The sequence below is a fragment of the Megalobrama amblycephala genome, linkage group LG22 (genome assembly GCF_018812025.1).
Source record: "Megalobrama amblycephala isolate DHTTF-2021 linkage group LG22, ASM1881202v1, whole genome shotgun sequence".
NCBI classification, from domain to species: domain Eukaryota; kingdom Metazoa; phylum Chordata; class Actinopteri; order Cypriniformes; family Xenocyprididae; genus Megalobrama; species Megalobrama amblycephala.
Genome location: NC_063065.1, coordinates 1,731,988 through 1,749,779, shown reverse-complemented (window position 1 = coordinate 1,749,779; position 17,792 = coordinate 1,731,988). Strand labels below are relative to the sequence as shown.

The following is a 17,792-nucleotide window of genomic DNA, read 5'->3' as shown; positions in this document are numbered from 1 at the left end:
GTTTGTGCATTTAAAAAAATTATTAATGAGTGCTCTTATTACAACCTGTAAATGTTTTAACTGATTTTTTTTTTTTTTTTTTTTTTTTCTCTTTGGTGTATGTATATCTTAATGTATGGCTGTATGTCCTTCAGGAGACTTTTTGTTCTCCTGCCAGGCCTTTATTGAAAATAAGAACATGTTCTTAATAATTTGCCTGGTAAAATAAAGGTTAAATAAAATAAAAATAAAATCAGCAATATAGGTATTCAATTCAGCTTCAAGAGCCTTCATTCGTGCAATATTTTCAGGATCATGTACAGCATCATAAATGCTTTTAACAATTAGCCCGACGAATGGAACGAGTGCAGCGAAGATGCCAAGGCCTTTACTTGTTTTGGTTCATGGATCTGGCAAATTCTTGAATCTCTTGGCTTTTGCTGTTTATCCTTTTTCTCAGTTTCAGCAAGCTCTTCTATTGTTTTTTGGTGCAGAGATTTCAGAGTATTCAGTGCATTTTGAGCCTGCTTCAACTCTTGGTCTTGTTCTTTAATCTTTTTATCTGTATCACATTTTTCCTTGATAACATCACTGGTGGACGATGCTACATCTTTGTTGTGTAAATCATATCTATACAATGTTGAAGAAATGTTGCATTGAAATTAACATTTTATAACATTGGGCTGGTGTAACTAAAGTTTAGCTGAAAACATGTTCATACTTTTGCCGGATTATAGAAGAAGAAGAATTCAATGATATATCATATATATATATATATATATATAAACAGTATATTACTTTCCTTAAATTTACGGCAATTAGTTGCCTGGAATTCCCTGTAAAATTACAATAAATTTTTAACAGTGCAGTGTTAAAATCATCTGCATAAGGGAGCTTATTCATTATCAGAAGAAAACAAGGAAATATTTTGTAACCTGTGTTAATGTGACAATTTTTGTGTAACCAGTGACATCAAAAGTAGTTTGAGATTACAAAATATTTGCTGCAGAATCTTAAAACTATGGCTTCAAACATTTAAAAAAATCAGACAAGATTGTTTAAAACAGAGACAAAAGTCAATAATGATGTTATCAAACTTTATTCGGAAAACTATTTCATTTTTATCCATTCATATCTATTCAACAAGAGTATTTTTACTAAAGCTCATAAAAGGATTATACATAAGGAGAAGAGTATATGTGAACACTGTTTTAGATGTTAAGTAGAAGAAAATACAGAACTCTGCAGTTTACAAGTACAGTATTTAAATGGCTAAACATCATCAGCAGGTTACCAGCATCATGAGACAGAAATCAAATAGGATGATGTACTTGTGTGTGTCAGGGCTCTGGGCTGGGTTTCCCGATAACGTTGTCTCTTAGCGCGCTACGAAGACTCTAAAGGTAGACCTTAACTGAAGATGTACCGTTTCTAGGCGTGTTCCCCGAACTATCCCTTAGGAGGTTGCTTAAGGTATATCTTCTTAAGTGCGACGTTATCAGGTGCTGTCCATGGCGGCGGTGCTGATTTGGTTGATATCGATGGCTCGAGAATCGATAATTCACTCTATACAGGGGCTGCTTCACTGCGTTATGTGAGAAATCAGTGTTCTTTATAAAAATAAGCACTTCAAAAGTAGAAATTGCATTTATCAGGATTCATGGGATGTTATAAAAGTAATCCAAAATGAAAACTAAATCTATATTGTAATTTATCTATATTCTGGGGGCTCGGGACTCCCATCAGCGTGAGTTTAAGGCGACCTTTATTTAGAATAAAGTTTTAATTCCTTGGAGACGCGTCATGCAGCTGACAGACATATTTCGTTTATATCGTTGTGGTAAGGTTCTCGTGGGGTAGGAAGGAAGAAGACAGGGATCGGCTTTGGGCTGCTGACAGTCTTTTTATTCACCAGAGCAAATATCAAAATAAAACAAACAAAAGGACGGTGCAACGCACACTCAATATTTCCACATCCGAGGACGGGCTTCACTCAATCTTTCCACATCCGAGGACGAGCTTCACACCACTCAGCGAGCACGGCTCACACGACTGTCAGCAGACTCTCTCTCTCTCCCCCGCTCCTGCCTCTCCTGGCGTTTTATCCTGTCTCCACGCCAATTACTGGAATGAGAAACAGGTGTTCGTGATTTGCATTCAACCCGTTCAATCACCGCGCGTCCCCAGACGCTCCCTCCTGTTGCAGACCCCGCTGAACCACGCCCCCTCGCCACATACCCCCACCGCCCGACTCAGGCCGGGGAGCCGTCCGGCCTGCAGCCCCCCCCCCCCCATTTCTGGAGAGGAAAGTCGGCCACAGCCATCTGAACACCCGGCCTGTGGACCACCTTGAATTTAAAAGGCTGTAAAGCTAGATACCAACGAGTGATCCGCGCGTTGGTATCCTTCATGCGGTGGAGCCACTGCAGAGGGGCATGGTCCGAACAGAGGGTGAACTCCCGTCCCAGGAGATAATAGCGGAGGGTGAGGACGGCCCACCTGATGGCTAAGACACTCCTTTTCCACGGTGCTGTACTTAGCTTCTCTCTTAGAGAGCTTGCGGCTAATGTACAGCACCGGCCGCTCCTCCACCCTCTACCTCCTGGGACAGGACCGCACCCAGCCCCCTGTCCGACGCGTCTGTCTGCAACATAAAAGGGAGAGAGAAATCAGGGGAATGAAGTAGCGGCCCGCCACATAAAGCAGCCTTTACCTGGGTGAAGGCCTGCTGGCACAGCTCCGACCACTGGACCGTATCTGGTGCATCCTTTTTAGTCAGATCAGTCAACGGGCTGGTGAGGTCCGAATAATTAGGCACAAACCTCCTATAATATCCCGCCAGCCCGAGGAACTGTCTGACCTCCTTTTTGGTCTTGGGGACGCGGACAGGTTCGCAACTGCTGCTGTCTTATCAATTTGGGGACGCACCTGTCCATATCCCAAGTGGAAGCCCAGATACCTTACTTCCACGCGCCCAATTGCACACTTCTTCGGGTTGGCCGTGAGCCCAGCCCCTCTCAGCGATCTCAGGACGGCCCTCAAATGCTGCATATGCCGCTGCCAAGTCATTACTAAAAATAATAATGTCATCTAGATAGGCAGCCAGCATATGCAGCATGGGGCCGTAAGATCCTTATCCATGAGTCGCTGAAAGGTAGCCGGTGCCCCGAACAGCCCGAACGGAAGGGTCACAAATTGGTGTAATCCAAACGGCGTCGTGAAAGCTGTCTTTTCTTTGGATAATGGCGACAAGGGGATCTGCCAATATCCCTTTCGTTAAGTCCAGTGTCGAATAAAAGCGAGCTGTACCGAGCCGGTCAAGCAAGTTCGTCCACCACGTGGCATTGGATACGCGTCGAATTTCGACACTGCATTCACCTTGCGATAATCCACACAGAACCGAACTGAGCCGTCCTGTTCTTGGGAACCAAAACTATCGGGCTCGCCCAGTTACTGCTGGATTCCTTCTATTACCCCCATATCAAGCATTGCCTCTAATTCGGTCTGAACCACTTTTTTCTTGTGTTCAGGTAATCTATACGGCCGGCTGCGAATCACCACGCCCGGCTCTGTCTCGATGTGGTGCTGAATGAGGTCAGTACGGCCCGGTAGGGGAGAGAACACGTCTGCAAACTCTGCCTTGTAATTTAGAAACATCAGTGAGCTGGTGAGGGCGAGAGGTGATCTCCCCCGGGGCCAGAGCGAGGGATTGGTTTTTTACATTCGCCTCTGGCCCGAGATCATCCTCTCCGCTAATCACCGTCGCCAGCATCACTGACTCCGCCTCATTCCATTTTTTCAGGAGGTTGAGGTGATAAATTTGACGTGCCCCTCTCCTATCGGACCGTATTACCTTCATAATCGAGATCACCCATTTCGCCGTGTGACCTCAAATGGTCCTTGCCACTTTCGCCAAGTAATTTTGAGCTTGACGTAGGGAGCAATACAAGCACTTTCTCTCCCGGTGCAAATTTACGTAAGGTTAGTTCCCCTGTCATACAACCGGCTCTGTTCTGTCCTGGGCTTGTAACAAATTCTCCCTAGACAGCCGCCCCAAAGTGTGGAGTTTTGTTCTCAAGTCCATGCACATACTGAATTTCGTTTTTTGATTGAGATGGTCCGTCCTCCCAAGACTCTCTTAGGACATCCAAAGACCCCGCGGGGCTGGCGTCCAAAGAGAAGCTCGAAGGGGGAAAACCCCGTGGAGGCTTGCGGGACCTCTCGCACAGCGAACAACAGGGGTTCCTAACCATTTATCCCAATTTTTGGCGTCTTCCTTGAACGAACTTACGAATCATGGATTTAAGCGTGCGATTAAAACGTTCGACCAGCCCGTCCGTTTGTGGGTGAAAGACGCTGGTTACGAATCGATTTAATGCCCAATAATTCGTACAGTTCGCGTAAGCGTACGTGACATAAACGCCGTGCCTTGATCAGTGAGGATTTCTTTCGGAATCCCCACTCGGGAGATTAAACTGAACAGTGCGTCCGCAACACTCTTAGCCGAAATGTTGCGGAGAGCCACTGCTTCTGGATATCGTGTTGCATAGTCCACAATGACTAATGCAAAGCGATGCCCTCTCGCTGATCGCTCTAATGGCCCGATGAGGTCCATACCAATTCTTTCGAAGGGGACCTGCATTAATGGAAGGGGGCGCAAAGGCGCTTTTGGAGTGGCCGGTGGATTTCACCAGCTGACATTCACGACAAGACGCGCACCACCTGCGCACGTTCTCGTGAATGCCCGGCCAAAAGAATCGGGTCATGAGGCGATTTAGTGTCGCTGTTGCCTGTCCTAAGTGTCCAGCCATTGGGATTAGAAGTGAGCCGCATGGAAAAGCATTTCCCTGCGGCTCTTTGGAACTAACAACTGGGTTGTATCTTCTTTTGACTGAGTGTCCTTGGGTCACTCGATACAACCTATCTTTAATAATCGCAAAATATGGATAAGTCAGTGGTCGTCCAGGCTGGAGAGGCTGACCGTCGATCGTGCTGACCCTCTCAAACGCATTTTTCAAGCGTCTCATCCGTGAGACTGCTCCAGGGGAAAATCATCGCGGTCCGAGAGAATTCAGTCTCCCGATTTCCGCTCTGTTCCCCTGAGGCAGTCACTCACTGGTCCCCGATCAGTCTCCCCCGCCTGCACTCGCACTTCCCTTCCTCGCGAACATCTAGTCCCCCAAGAGGCATCCGAACATAAATGTCCCAATAATTTATTAAACGCGGGCCAATTCGTCCCCAAAATTATCGGGATGCCGGAGGTGCGGATTAACTGCCACCTCCAACACTATGCTTTTGTCCCCTAAATTGGATAATCCCGACTGACACCTAACGGATAACTCGCGATATCCCCGTGCACACACCGTACCCTAACCATGCGGCCTTGTATCCAATGCCCCGGATGAAATCAGGCTTTGATGCATCGGAGGTTTGGTTACAATCCTGAAGTCCACCAAAGCCTGATAGGTACCCCCCTTGATACTCACAGGTATTTGGTACCAGCCAGCTTGACCGGGGGCAGCCTGCAGGTCGTCCGGGACCCGGATCAGCGTCCCAACCTCCATCACCTGGACACCGGTCTATGAAAGTGCTCCGGGTCCCCGCAACGCCAACAGGCCGGCCCAGACCTGCCCGCCGCTCCAGTGGCAGGAGAACGGGCCGGTAAATGATTGGCGTGGAGAGAGGGGAGAAGCAGGAGTGGGGTCCAGCCCGGCGTGGAAACCGAGGTCCCGCCCTCCTGGGCGGGGCACCTCGGCGTCCACGAACTGGCCTGGTAATCCGTTCCGCCCCGCCCCCGGGGCGGGAACATGAGGCGGGATATCCGGGCGGACGTGACCTGGGTAACAGGGACAGGCCTGAGAGAGAGAGAGAGAGGGAAGAGAGGGAGAGAGAGAAGCAGATGGCAGGGGTTCGCCGACCCCTGGGCACGCCACCATAGTGGTCCTCCGCGAGATTGGATGGCCGAGTCCAGCGACGTGGGCCGGTGGCACTGGACCCACTCGGCTGTCTTCTTCGGGAGCCGAGTGGTAAACTGCTCCAGCACCACCGATCGATCGATCTTGCTCCACGTCGCCTCCCTCGGCCAATCAGCCATTTGCGGCAGGAGTCCCGGAGCTGTTGGGCCATCACGAAGGGCCGGCCCGGACTCAGCCAGCTCCAAGCGAGCGGAAGCGCTGACGATGCTGCTCAGGGGTCCGGCCGACCCGCTGCAGGATGGCCCTCTTCAGGTCGTCGAAGACCAGGAGGTTCTGGATGGGCAGCTGCTGTGCTGCCACCTGGCGACTCGCCCGAGAGCAGGGGGACCGAGCCGCATGGGCCACTGGTCCCGGGGCCAACCTGACACCTCCGCCGACTTTTCGAAATAGGTCCAGGAAGGCCTCCGGGTCGTCTTGTGGGCCCATTTCTGTTGAAGTGGCAGCTGGAGGGGACCAGCAGCTGTTCACGTGGTCTCCGCAGGAACCTCCCGGTCTATCCAGCTCCGGAACCTCTCGCGGTCCTCCTGCTGGCCCTGGACGATGGCCTTCGAAAAGCGGCGCTCCTTGATCTCTGCCGGAGATCCACCAGGGCCTGATGTTGTTCCTGATGAAGGACCGCGAGGATGCTGATAATGTCCGCAAACGGCTTTCCAGCGGCGGGGGATGCCTGCATGGCGACGGCTTTCTTCTTCCTTCCCGGGTTTCGGCACCAGTGTGGTAAGGTTCTCGTGGGGTCAGGAAGGAAGAAGACAGGGATCGGCTTTGACTGCTGACAGTCTTTATTTCACCAGAGCAAATATCAAAATAAAACAAACAAAAGGACGGTGCAGACAGGCACACTCAAATTTCCACATCCGAGGACGGGCTTCACTCAACTTTCCACATCCAGGACGAGCTTCACAGCACTCAGCGAGCACGGCTCACACGACTCAGTCAGCAGTCCTCTCTCTCTCAGCCACTCCTGCCTTCTCCTGGCGTTTTATCCTGTCTCCACGCCAATTACTGGAATGAGAAACAGGTGTTCGTGATTTGCATTTAACCCACTCACTCAACCGCGCGTCCCCAGACGCTCTCTCTCCTGTTGCAGACCTTCGCTGAACCACGCCCCCCTCGCCACAATCGTTTTTTTTTTTTTTTTTTTTTTTTTTAAATATTCACAAACTTGTTAACTATATCATGAATTTACGATTGTAAAATATGTGGAAGTGAATGTGTTTTGTCACGCGATGAGTTTGCACGGCAGTTAGAGCTGTCGGATAGCCTATACGAAATCTTCCCCGAAATACATAAAAGTATGTGGCCGGTGAACTGGGAGAAGTAAACTTTATTGTTTCATAAACAATGTGTATCTGATATGAATAAAACATATCAAATATGAAAAAAGGGTTGTTGCAGCTTCCGTAGACATCAGTGTAATTTGAATTTAACAAAGTATAAATGTCTTTTTTATGCAGTAGCCTACTTAATTCAAATGTGTATTTAAATGTCTGAAACCTAAAATAAAGCGCGATGAGGTTAAAAACACCGAATAGTTGTGATAAAGTTACATGACAAGCGCAGAGCGCGCGTCTGTCTCTGGATCAGCGCTAAAGCACATTTGAATTTAGCAGTGAATTTTTTGCATTTTATTCTTTGCCATAATCCTAATCGAACACTGGGTGTATTACAGCTTCAGAATTATATTCGTATTGACTATAAACAGTGATAAGGTATAGCTAAGAGTGGTCCAGACCAACCTTACGAAAGTATGACTTACAGAAGGTATACTTAACTAAGAACGTTTCGGGAAACACGTATTAACGTTAAGGTACAGCTTAAGGTATAATTTAAGAACGACGTAGAGTTAAGAAGGTTTCGGGAAACCCAGCCCTGATCATTGACAAATAGCAGGTGTAACACAGGATGGCACACTTTTTGGTGGATCTATTTTCTCCAGTCGTTCCTTTACACTTTCATACTCTTTTTCCCACTCCACCTTGGAGAGAGAGGAAGGACTGACCTCCAGAAACTTGTAGGAATCTTTGGTTTGGAGCCTAAAGATGACAGATGCTTTTTTACAGCCTTCACCAAAACTGCTCCAAGCCTGTGGAAATAAAACATTTACACATTAAACATTTAGATGAAACCTTAGTATATATTAGAATATCTTACTGGAAATGTTTTTGTAATCATGTAAACATGAATTTTACCTGTTTGGCTATTTCGATTGATTCTAGAAATTCATCTTTTAGGTCAGCAAGGTCTTCAATAAGATCTTCTCCAACAAAGGTCTTTTTTTCCAGGTAGTCCAGCATTTCAGAAACACTCAGCCAGAAGTATTTAAGCTGAATGAGAATTGCCTGAATTTTTGACAAGCTACTCTGAACTTCTTTTAGGTATGGATGGGGTTCGGGTATGGAATCTGCAGAGGGAGAAATAAATGTTTTAACAAGCCACACGTTTGCTCCCTTCTTAAACTAGACTTGAATCTTGGCACAGTCTTCCTGTAAGCATGACTTTTCATATAGGTATACTTTAAACATAAAAGAAAACAGACTCACTCCGGTCAAAACTGGCTTTGGCAGCCTTCATCTGCCCATCAATGATATCGACTTGGAGTTTCGTCTGCCACTCCTTTTGTTTCAGAGCAGTTTTATCAGCGATTAAGATATTCAATTCAGCTTCAAGAGCCTTCATTCGTGCAATATTTTCAGGATCATGTACAGCATCATAAATGCTTTTAACAATTAGCCCGATGAATGGAACGAGTGCAGCGAAGATGCCGAGGCCTTCTACTTGTTTTGGTTCATGGATCTGGCAAATTCTTGAATCTCTTGGCTTTTGCTGGTTTATCTTTTTCTCAGTTTCAGCAAGCTCTTCTATTGTTTTTTGGTGCAGAGATTTCAGAGTATTCAGTGCACTTTCAGTCAGCTTCAACTCCTGGTCTTGCTACTTGTAATCTTTTTATCTGTATCATCTTTTTCCTTGACAACATCACTGGTGGACGATGCTACATCTTTGTTGTGTAAATCATATCTATACAATGTTGAAGAAATGTTGCATTGAAATTAACATTTTATAACATTGGGCTGGTGTAACTAAAGTTTAGCTGAAAACATGTTCATACTTTTGCCGGATTATAGAAGAAGAATAATTCAATTGCTCAAGGCAATTCTGAAAAACGTTTTCATGAGGAAAATGTTCTTACTTCTCCACTATCTTCTCCACATCAGTGATAATGTCTTGGATCCAGACTCGTGCTTTTTCTAGGAATTTAACTGCCAAAATAGCCTTATTTTTCTCCACAGCTTTCACCAACATGGGAAACAGCGACTCAACCAGGTTTTGACTGGTCAAAATACACTGAGAGAAAGGACAGAGACACAAGATCAAGTATCTCAGACTTTAAAAAAATGACAATGATGGTTGACGAAACATTCAAAAACATTCAGAACTATTATTGTCTGTATTTGTCCGGTAAATCTTGCTGTTCATAATGCTGCTGTATTAACTTCTTCTTATTATAATTTAAGTTAAAATGTAAAGAAAAATGTAAGAAATGCATTTAAAATTGTATAAGCATATCAAACCAAGATGATGTGTACAGACTCTTAAAGATTTTATGTAAAATATCAGTTAAAAAAAAAAAAAAAAAAAAAAAATGATATTGTGACAAATTATGTATTTATTTTCAGTAAAGGGCAAGACTATCATAACTAATTTAGCTAAATTTAATCTCTAGCTAGAATTGACACAGATTTCACCCTCTCTTTTTTTTCTTCTAGGTGACAGAGATGAAAATACTGAAATCAAGAGAAATCTGAAACTTACTTTCAACATAGTTGCATCAGAGGAGCCAAACAGAAGCTGGGTTTCCACAGCCCGACTCCGGATGATTCTCTCCAGGTTGGGGAAGTTGGCCAGGCACAGGTAAGATAGATGGATAGAGAAGGGCTGTCTTCTCTGCAGCAGGGAGAAGCTCTTTGTACAAACTCTGGGCTCCATTGGGTCACAGCCACTGGTGAAAAAAAAAAAACATTCTATATTTTCAAAGACTAAAAAATGATGGCTGGTATTGTTTTCAAATCTGTTTTGATGAAATAAGCTAATACTTGCTTTTGCTATCAGCCATCCTTAGTCGGTTTAGCTATGCAATGGGAAAAACAGTTTTATTAAAAATGCAGTATGTAACTAGAAGGATATCTGAAAATTATTATAAAAATATTAAGTGAAACACTTACCTTTGTTTGAGCAAGTGATGGTGAGAACGAGGTATCTGGTGCTTTTATACTATATGTCCACCATGTCTACTCCCTCAGAGAGAATGAAAACGTTACGTTCTCCTGTTCCCGCCTGCAACGTTCATGTTCTGTCCCACTCCCACCTGCAAAAATGTATGAATAGATTTTTCTGTACGTCCATGAAATTTCATGTTACATGTCGCCTAGCCACAACCTACACATCCCAGCATAAACCGATAAATTATTTGTTATTAAACCCAGATAACAACTTTGTGTCTGCCCAGATCCGGCCCACATCTGGCCAGCGTGATCTCATGAGAACACATGTGTGTTTTCACGTAAAGCAGTGTTTCTCAACCCTGGTCCTGGAGGACCCCCAACACTGCACATTTTGAAAGTCTCCTCTGTCTGACACACTCATTTCAGGTAGTGGAGTTTCTTCTAATGAGCTGATGAGTTGAATCAGGTGTGTTTAATTAGGGAGAAAGACAAAACCTGCAGTGTTGGGGGTCCTTCAGGACCAGGGTTGAGAAACACTGACGTAAAGTGTGGTACACGTACATTTACTTACGTTTTCATACACACAAAAACGTGTAAGATAGATGTATTTATAGCACTAAAATGTAAAAATACTCACGTATTAACAGCAATAAAACGTGTTATGTAAAGTGTGAATATATATGAATTCCCATGTATTAATATTAAAATCATGGCATTAATGTTTTAAATTCTGTTGTATTCAATTGTGATATCAATACATGTTTTAGTCGAACTTACTGAATGCAGTTTACTCATCTACTTAATATGAAAATAACATTTCTGTTTGTGCTGCAAACTCGTCTCGGAAGATTACAAATGTTAAACAAGACTACAATTTAAAACCTTATGGAAATAAATTCTGTATTTGTTTAATCATTTTGTAATATTTAGAAAGCATTTTCTCCTATGCAGCAACTGACAATACAACCATAAGATACAGCAAAGCACAACTTAAATTAACAAATCACATCAATTTTGTTTGTTTGCTGTACTTCATATCTTTATAATCCATATGTTTATAAGAAACAGATCCGAATTCAGCCCTTTATCCATCAATCTTCATCTTTATTCTCAGCAGCAGCGTCACAGTCAAAGCCTGCGTTCGTTATGATTCAAATGTGAAAGTAGCGCCACCTTCGAGAAGCTTTACGGCACTGATATCGAACGCTCATTGGTTCTCACCTGCTTCGTTACATATTGCGGCATGCCATGTTTCAGTGGATTGACATTTGAAATGAGTGCACGCCTTCACAGAGAGCAGCTGGATTCAACAAACCATTTTCCATTAAAACAGTACTGTATATACTGTACAATATACTGTAGAAAACAATGAATTCTGGGTAATATTTGTCATTTTCTAAGAAAGTAGCCTACAGGAATATACTGTGAGTTAACAGTGCTCAAAATCGACACTCAGAGGCTGTGTTTCAAATCACATCCTATACCCTCATTCACTTATATAGTACACTTAAGAGAGTGAATGAAAAGAAGAGAGTCAAGTCAAGTCAAATTTATTTATATAGCGCTTTTACAATTGGTAATTGTTTCAAAGCAGCTTTACATATTAGAAGCACAGAAAAAAAAGGGAAGTGGTTAAAAATAAGCTGTACAAACAAGCGTGGTAATATGTAACATATACAAGATGGTGCTACATTAAGCCAATGTCGGCTGACTCCCAGGGGTGGAAAAAACCCCCTAGGAGAAAACCCAGCGTGGGAAAAAAGTCCTAGGAGGGAAAAAACCCCTTGGAAGATATATATAATATATGTAAATGGATATGGAGATCAAAATCTGAATTATAATTTTTTATTATAGAGATTAAAAATAGATTATATATATATATTTGTAAGCGGATACGGGGATTTAAAAATCTATGCAGCCAGAACTGGATCTGTAGGCCCATTGTCTCCTGGGCTGCGTTGTAGTCAGGTCCAGACACAGGTTCTCCATCTGATCTGGATACGGCCTGGATCCAGCACCCGGAAAACCTCGGGATAAGCAGAGAGACAGATATTAGCGTAGATGCCATTCTTATTCTGATGTACAGGTATATCTAGTGTTATAGGAAATGTTCTCGGTTCCGGCCGACCTAATTATTGCAGCGTAACAATCCTTTAACGGATTTGAAAAATGTTAATGTATTGATAATGTGTTATGTGTATGCAAGAGCAAAGAGATGTGTTTTTAGTCTAGATTTAAACTGACAGAGTGTGTCTGCTTCCCGAACAATGCTAGGAAGATTGTTCCAGAGTTTAGGTGCTAAATAGGAAAAGGATCTGCCGCCTTCAGTTGATTTTGATATTCTGGGTATTATCAACTGGCCTGAATTCTGAGATCGCAATAAACGTGAAGGACTATAATGCATTAAGAGCTCACTTAGGTACTGGGGAGCTAAACCATTTAGTGCTTTATAAGTAAGTAGCAAGATTTTAAAATCTATACGATGTTTAATAGGGAGCCAATGTAATGTTGACAGAACTGGGCTAATATGGTCATACTTTCTGGTTCTAGTAAGAACTCTAGCTGCCGCATTTTGGACCAACTGTAGTCTGTTTAAAAGCCGAGCAGAACAACCACCCAGTAGAGCGTTACAATAATCTAGTCTTGAGGTCATGAATGCATGAATCAACTGTTCCGCATTTGTCATTGAGAGCATATGTCGTAATTTAGATATATTTTTTAGATGGAAGAAGGCGGTTTTACAGATACTAGAAACATGACTTTCAAATGAAAGATTGGTATCGAAGAGCACACCCAAGTTCCTAACTGAGGACGAAGATTTAATGGAGCACCCGTCAAGTGTTAGAGAGTATTCAAGGTTTTTTCGTGAGGAAGTTTTTGGTCCAAAGATTAGGATATCAGTTTTTTCTGAATTTAATAATAAGAAATTTCTTGTCATCCAGTTTTTAATGTCAGCTATGCATTCTGTTAGTTTTGTGAATTTGTAGGTTTCGTCAGGGCGCGAGGAAATATAGAGCTGAGTATCGTCAGCGTAGCAGTGAAAACTAACACCATGCTTCCTAATTATCTCTCCTAAGGGCAGCATGTACAGAGTGAAAAGCAACGGTCCTAGTACTGAGCCTTGTGGTACTCCATACTGAACCTGTGATCGATACGACATCTCTTCATTAATTATTACAGACTGATAACGGTCAGATAAGTACGATTTGAACCATGCCAAAGCAATTCCACTAATGAGTGAATTCAGACACTGATGAACACCTGATAATGAGAATCACTTGAAGGACAGAGAAACAAGACCAGAAAAATGAGACGAGCAGAAACACAAGAACTACAACTGACTTCAGCCACACTGAGTGTGAAACCAGTTCACAAACCAGTGTGTAACATTATTTCTTTCATACATGTACAGAAGTTCTTGTTGAGAATTAACAGATATGGATGTTGATGTTTTATTGAAAATAAAAATTGATTGAAGTTAAACAGTCAGTAATAAGTGTAATAATGTGTAATGGCTGGAAGTCAGTTGTAGTTTCTGATTGTTTTTCCCATTGTTGTTCCTTTTTTTCAGTGATTCTGCTTGTTAACAGCAGGTGTTCATCATTAATGCTCAATCATCACTTACATATTAACTTAATTATCTCAACTGCAACACAGTGTCAATGTTACTTTTACTCTTGTAGCGTGGACACTAGAGGATGTTTCCATGGGGTTTAAAAGGGTTAAGAGGTGTAATATAAAAAGACACACCCACAAAATGTATTTTAACAGTTATAAACTGTAACACTGTTGCCAGTGGTTTACTGTAAAAAAGCCTGGCAAGGTCTAACAGTGTAGGTAGGGTGTAGTCCTTAAAAGCAGATTGCAACAAATAAAATTATAACACTCTGAATAATAACAAACAGTTACTAAAATTTGTATATAAACTAGAATAATATAGTATGGTAATGACTCAAATGAAGGTTTAATTCATAATTGTAATAAATCAACCAAATGCTATGAACAAAGAGGTACTGAGAACACCAAAAGGTGCTAGTGCATTACAGCTAAATGTAGGAAAAGTAGGAAAAATGTTTCAGACAAAGTGGATTGGTAATTACAATGACAGACAAAAAAAAGAATGGAGATGTTCAAATTGAAACCATGGTAAAACACTGTTTCAGAAAAACTTCTGAGATATATATAGATATATTCAGTGTCTGACAAAATCCTGCATTACAACATACTGTATTCTGATGTATAATTAATGAAATATAATCCCCAGAACAAAAGAATCCCCAAAAGAATGAGCACATAGAGGGGTAGATAAACACATTCTCTAACAAAATTTTGAATTACAACATATTCTGATGTGTAATTCAATTTATAAGACTTGATTTTCCTGCTCAGACAATCAGCAACTGAGATCAAGCACCCTGCAATAAAAAAATAAAATAAAAAAAATCATCTGGAGAGAAGATCTCAAATAAATAGCATAGAACAACGCCTTGCCCTCACACATCTACAGGATGCAACCCCTGCCCCCTCTGCCCACACACACACCCTCCTTTCCCCCTGACTCAAGTCACTGAAAGTTCTCCAAGATGTACAATGTAACTTGTGTTTCTATTGTTTTTTCCTTTCATGTTTGGTATCATTTCAAATTTCTCAGTAAAATGGTCTCAATTTCACAACAATCACTGGTATTATGAAGAAGATTGAAAACTAAGGAGAATTCTGTCGTCCTTTTGGGTGGTGTTTCTTCAAGATATCTGAAAACCCACTCCTCTTCCCCCAAAACAGGTGTTGGTGAAATAAAAATGTACAATCCTTTTGTTCTATGGCTGGATTCACAAAATGTTCTTAAGAATAAAATTCTTCTTAACTGCAAATTTCTTCTTATTTTTTAACTTGAGAAAAAAGATAAGAATATTTTGTATTCCCAAAAATCTTATCTTTTTTCTTAAGATTTTTCTTAAGACAAAACTTAAGAAAACTTCAAATTCTTGTAAATCCCCAAAAGTTAAAAATGCTTTTTTCAAAATAAACCTTACGTTCTTAAAAATCATCTTAAATAACTTCTTAAAGTTAGGATAACTGAATACTATTTGTAAATCCCCAAAAGTTAAGAAAACAAAAACATCCTCTCCACTTCCCGTTTTTAATGAAATGTATGCAGTTTTTTTTGGGAAAAATATTAAACCTTACAAAATTATAAAACTTATATTAAACTGTGTAACTACTTAAATATTTTACGAAAATTAGGTTAGAGTATTTTACATAAACTATATAAACTAGCATACTTGGCTAATTAGATGTACAGGAAACTGCTAAACACACACACACACACACATACATACATGTTCCAGATGGAAGTGCCGTGGGTTGTCAATAGGGAGAGACAGCCAGAAAGGCCTCTTAGAGATCGAGCAGATGCTGCTGGCTGGTGTGGTCCTCTCACCCTTCCTGATCATGCTCTGCTTAGACTTTATAGGCTACCAAGAAACTCAGTAATGTATCTGGCACATATTCTGAGAGATAATTTGCAGAACATTCTCCTGTTTTATTAACAACAAAAAACAAAAACATCCTCTCCACTTCCCGACACACTTCTTACACACATATTACTGATACTTCAGATAATGAAAACCCACATATTGAATACATTTGCATGTTAGTAATTACATCTATGATTCTTTGCTTCTCGATCATTCCAAGCAGTTTGACCGGGGTCACGAACCGGGTAATACAAGGGAGGTATTGTGACAGGTCTTTAAATCCGTTATGGGTGTTTTCCTGTTCCGTCCGATAATCAAGAGGGTTTTGTAGAATCAATCCAGTGTGTGCAGAATTGTTTTAGACAGCTTTGTTAAAAGAAGTGTCAACTCCGGTTAAGGCTAGGTGTTTCTCAGGAAATGGATCTTTTGGCAAAATGAAGCTTTGTTCAAATGGTTCATTGAAAAGGTTCTGTCGACTTACACCATCAACAGCAGCAGAACAAATCCATGTTAAAATTCTTTGAGATTGCAGCATTTCCAAATGTACTGGGTGCAGAGGATGGAACACACATTGCCATTAACGTATGCCTAAATAATATGTAATACATGAATAAGTTATATTTTTAGATATTGCAAGCACGCAATAATCTTATAGCCAGATGATTCACCTGAGAAAATAATACTAATACTAATTATTTAATAATACTAAATAATACTAATAAATAATAATTTCTGTTAATACTGTTACTTTAAAAACTTAACTGCATTTGTTAATTAGAACAATGACACATTTGGTTAATAAATACTTTTGCTAGTAAAAAATATTACAATACAATACAATTGCAATTCTGTCACAAAATATTTATGGAATTATTATAATTTTGTCATAAAATATATTTCTTGAGAGATACTGTCATAAATATTTATTGAATTACTACAGTTTACATTTCTTTATTTCTAGTGTCTCTCTCCACCTGAAGCAACTCCTCCTGAGTGCAGCAACTTCTTTCAACAGCTGGGTCTGGATGTCAATCATCTCCTCTGTGCGGAACCTCTTTGGTTTGGGAGTATGGCACAGAGGAGGGTTGCCATCTAACAGGATCTGTGATAAACTCATCTCAGGCTCCAGGAGGGCCTTAAACAAAATAAATGCAACTTTCATGACACAAGGATACGTAATAATTATAAAATTCATGAGAGATTACCTCTCCAACTTTTCTCTCCTCAGAAAGGTCCAATGTGGAAGGTGAAACAACTGGTAAGAGCTCCAAAGTCACGGTCACTGCACAGTAAATCAAACAGTAACGTTAGCGCTTGCTGACTTGATATTTGGGTCAATGTTAAAAAAATTTCTTCTGTCGCTGATTATAACAGTAAATAAAGAGGCATATTGACGTTTTAACGGACATTTAAATGAGCATATGTAACTAGCAATGTTTCATTAAAAAATACTGGTATGTGAATAATAAAAAATAGTTATCTGAATGTTCGCTCTACCTAAGCGAAAGGGATAACTGCTTACCTTCTTCAGTATCCAAACCGGATTTGATGCCTGTGACCGCTGCATCTCATATGACTGACAAAATCTTCTCTTCAAACGCATCAAGAATAATAGATGGTGATCCACCACCTGTCATTTTTTGCTCCCTTGATCTTTCTGCTCCTTTTTTTTTAACAGCCGACTTTAGGTCTGCCCATTTCTTTCACCCCATCCGCATCCCTAATGGAGTTGGCCACAGCCGAAACGGCCTCCGCCACCCGTTCCCATGCATGTCACTTATTGTGCATCAAAATACTGTTATCCAGTCTCCCAAGTAGTACTTTCTTTCTTGCAATAATTTCCTCGACAAGAACCTCCAGCTCTTGCCTAGTTACGTTTTTATTTCTTTTCTTGTCATCCATGTTAGCTTTCCTGAGAGTAAATTCTCTTTTGACGGTTAATTTCGTTAAACTAGCCTACACATGCATGCGCTTTACATTCAAAAGCACGATTGGGATGTGGTTGCTACTTTAAAGAAGTAGGCTATAATAAAGTGATACAATTAAAATGTGGCGATAATAAATTTGTTGTAGCCATAGCTATTTTAATTTTATTCGTAAGAAAAAAAATAAGATGTTCTTAAGAAAATATTTGAGATCTT

The 17,792-nt window shown here is 41.4% G+C and overlaps 1 pseudogene; it reads right to left on the bottom strand.

Moving 5' to 3' along the window:
- Positions 1-1,227: 1,227 nt before the first annotated feature.
- On the bottom strand, positions 1,228-17,254 carry LOC125258541 (annotated as a pseudogene).
- Positions 17,255-17,792: the final 538 nt, after the last annotated feature.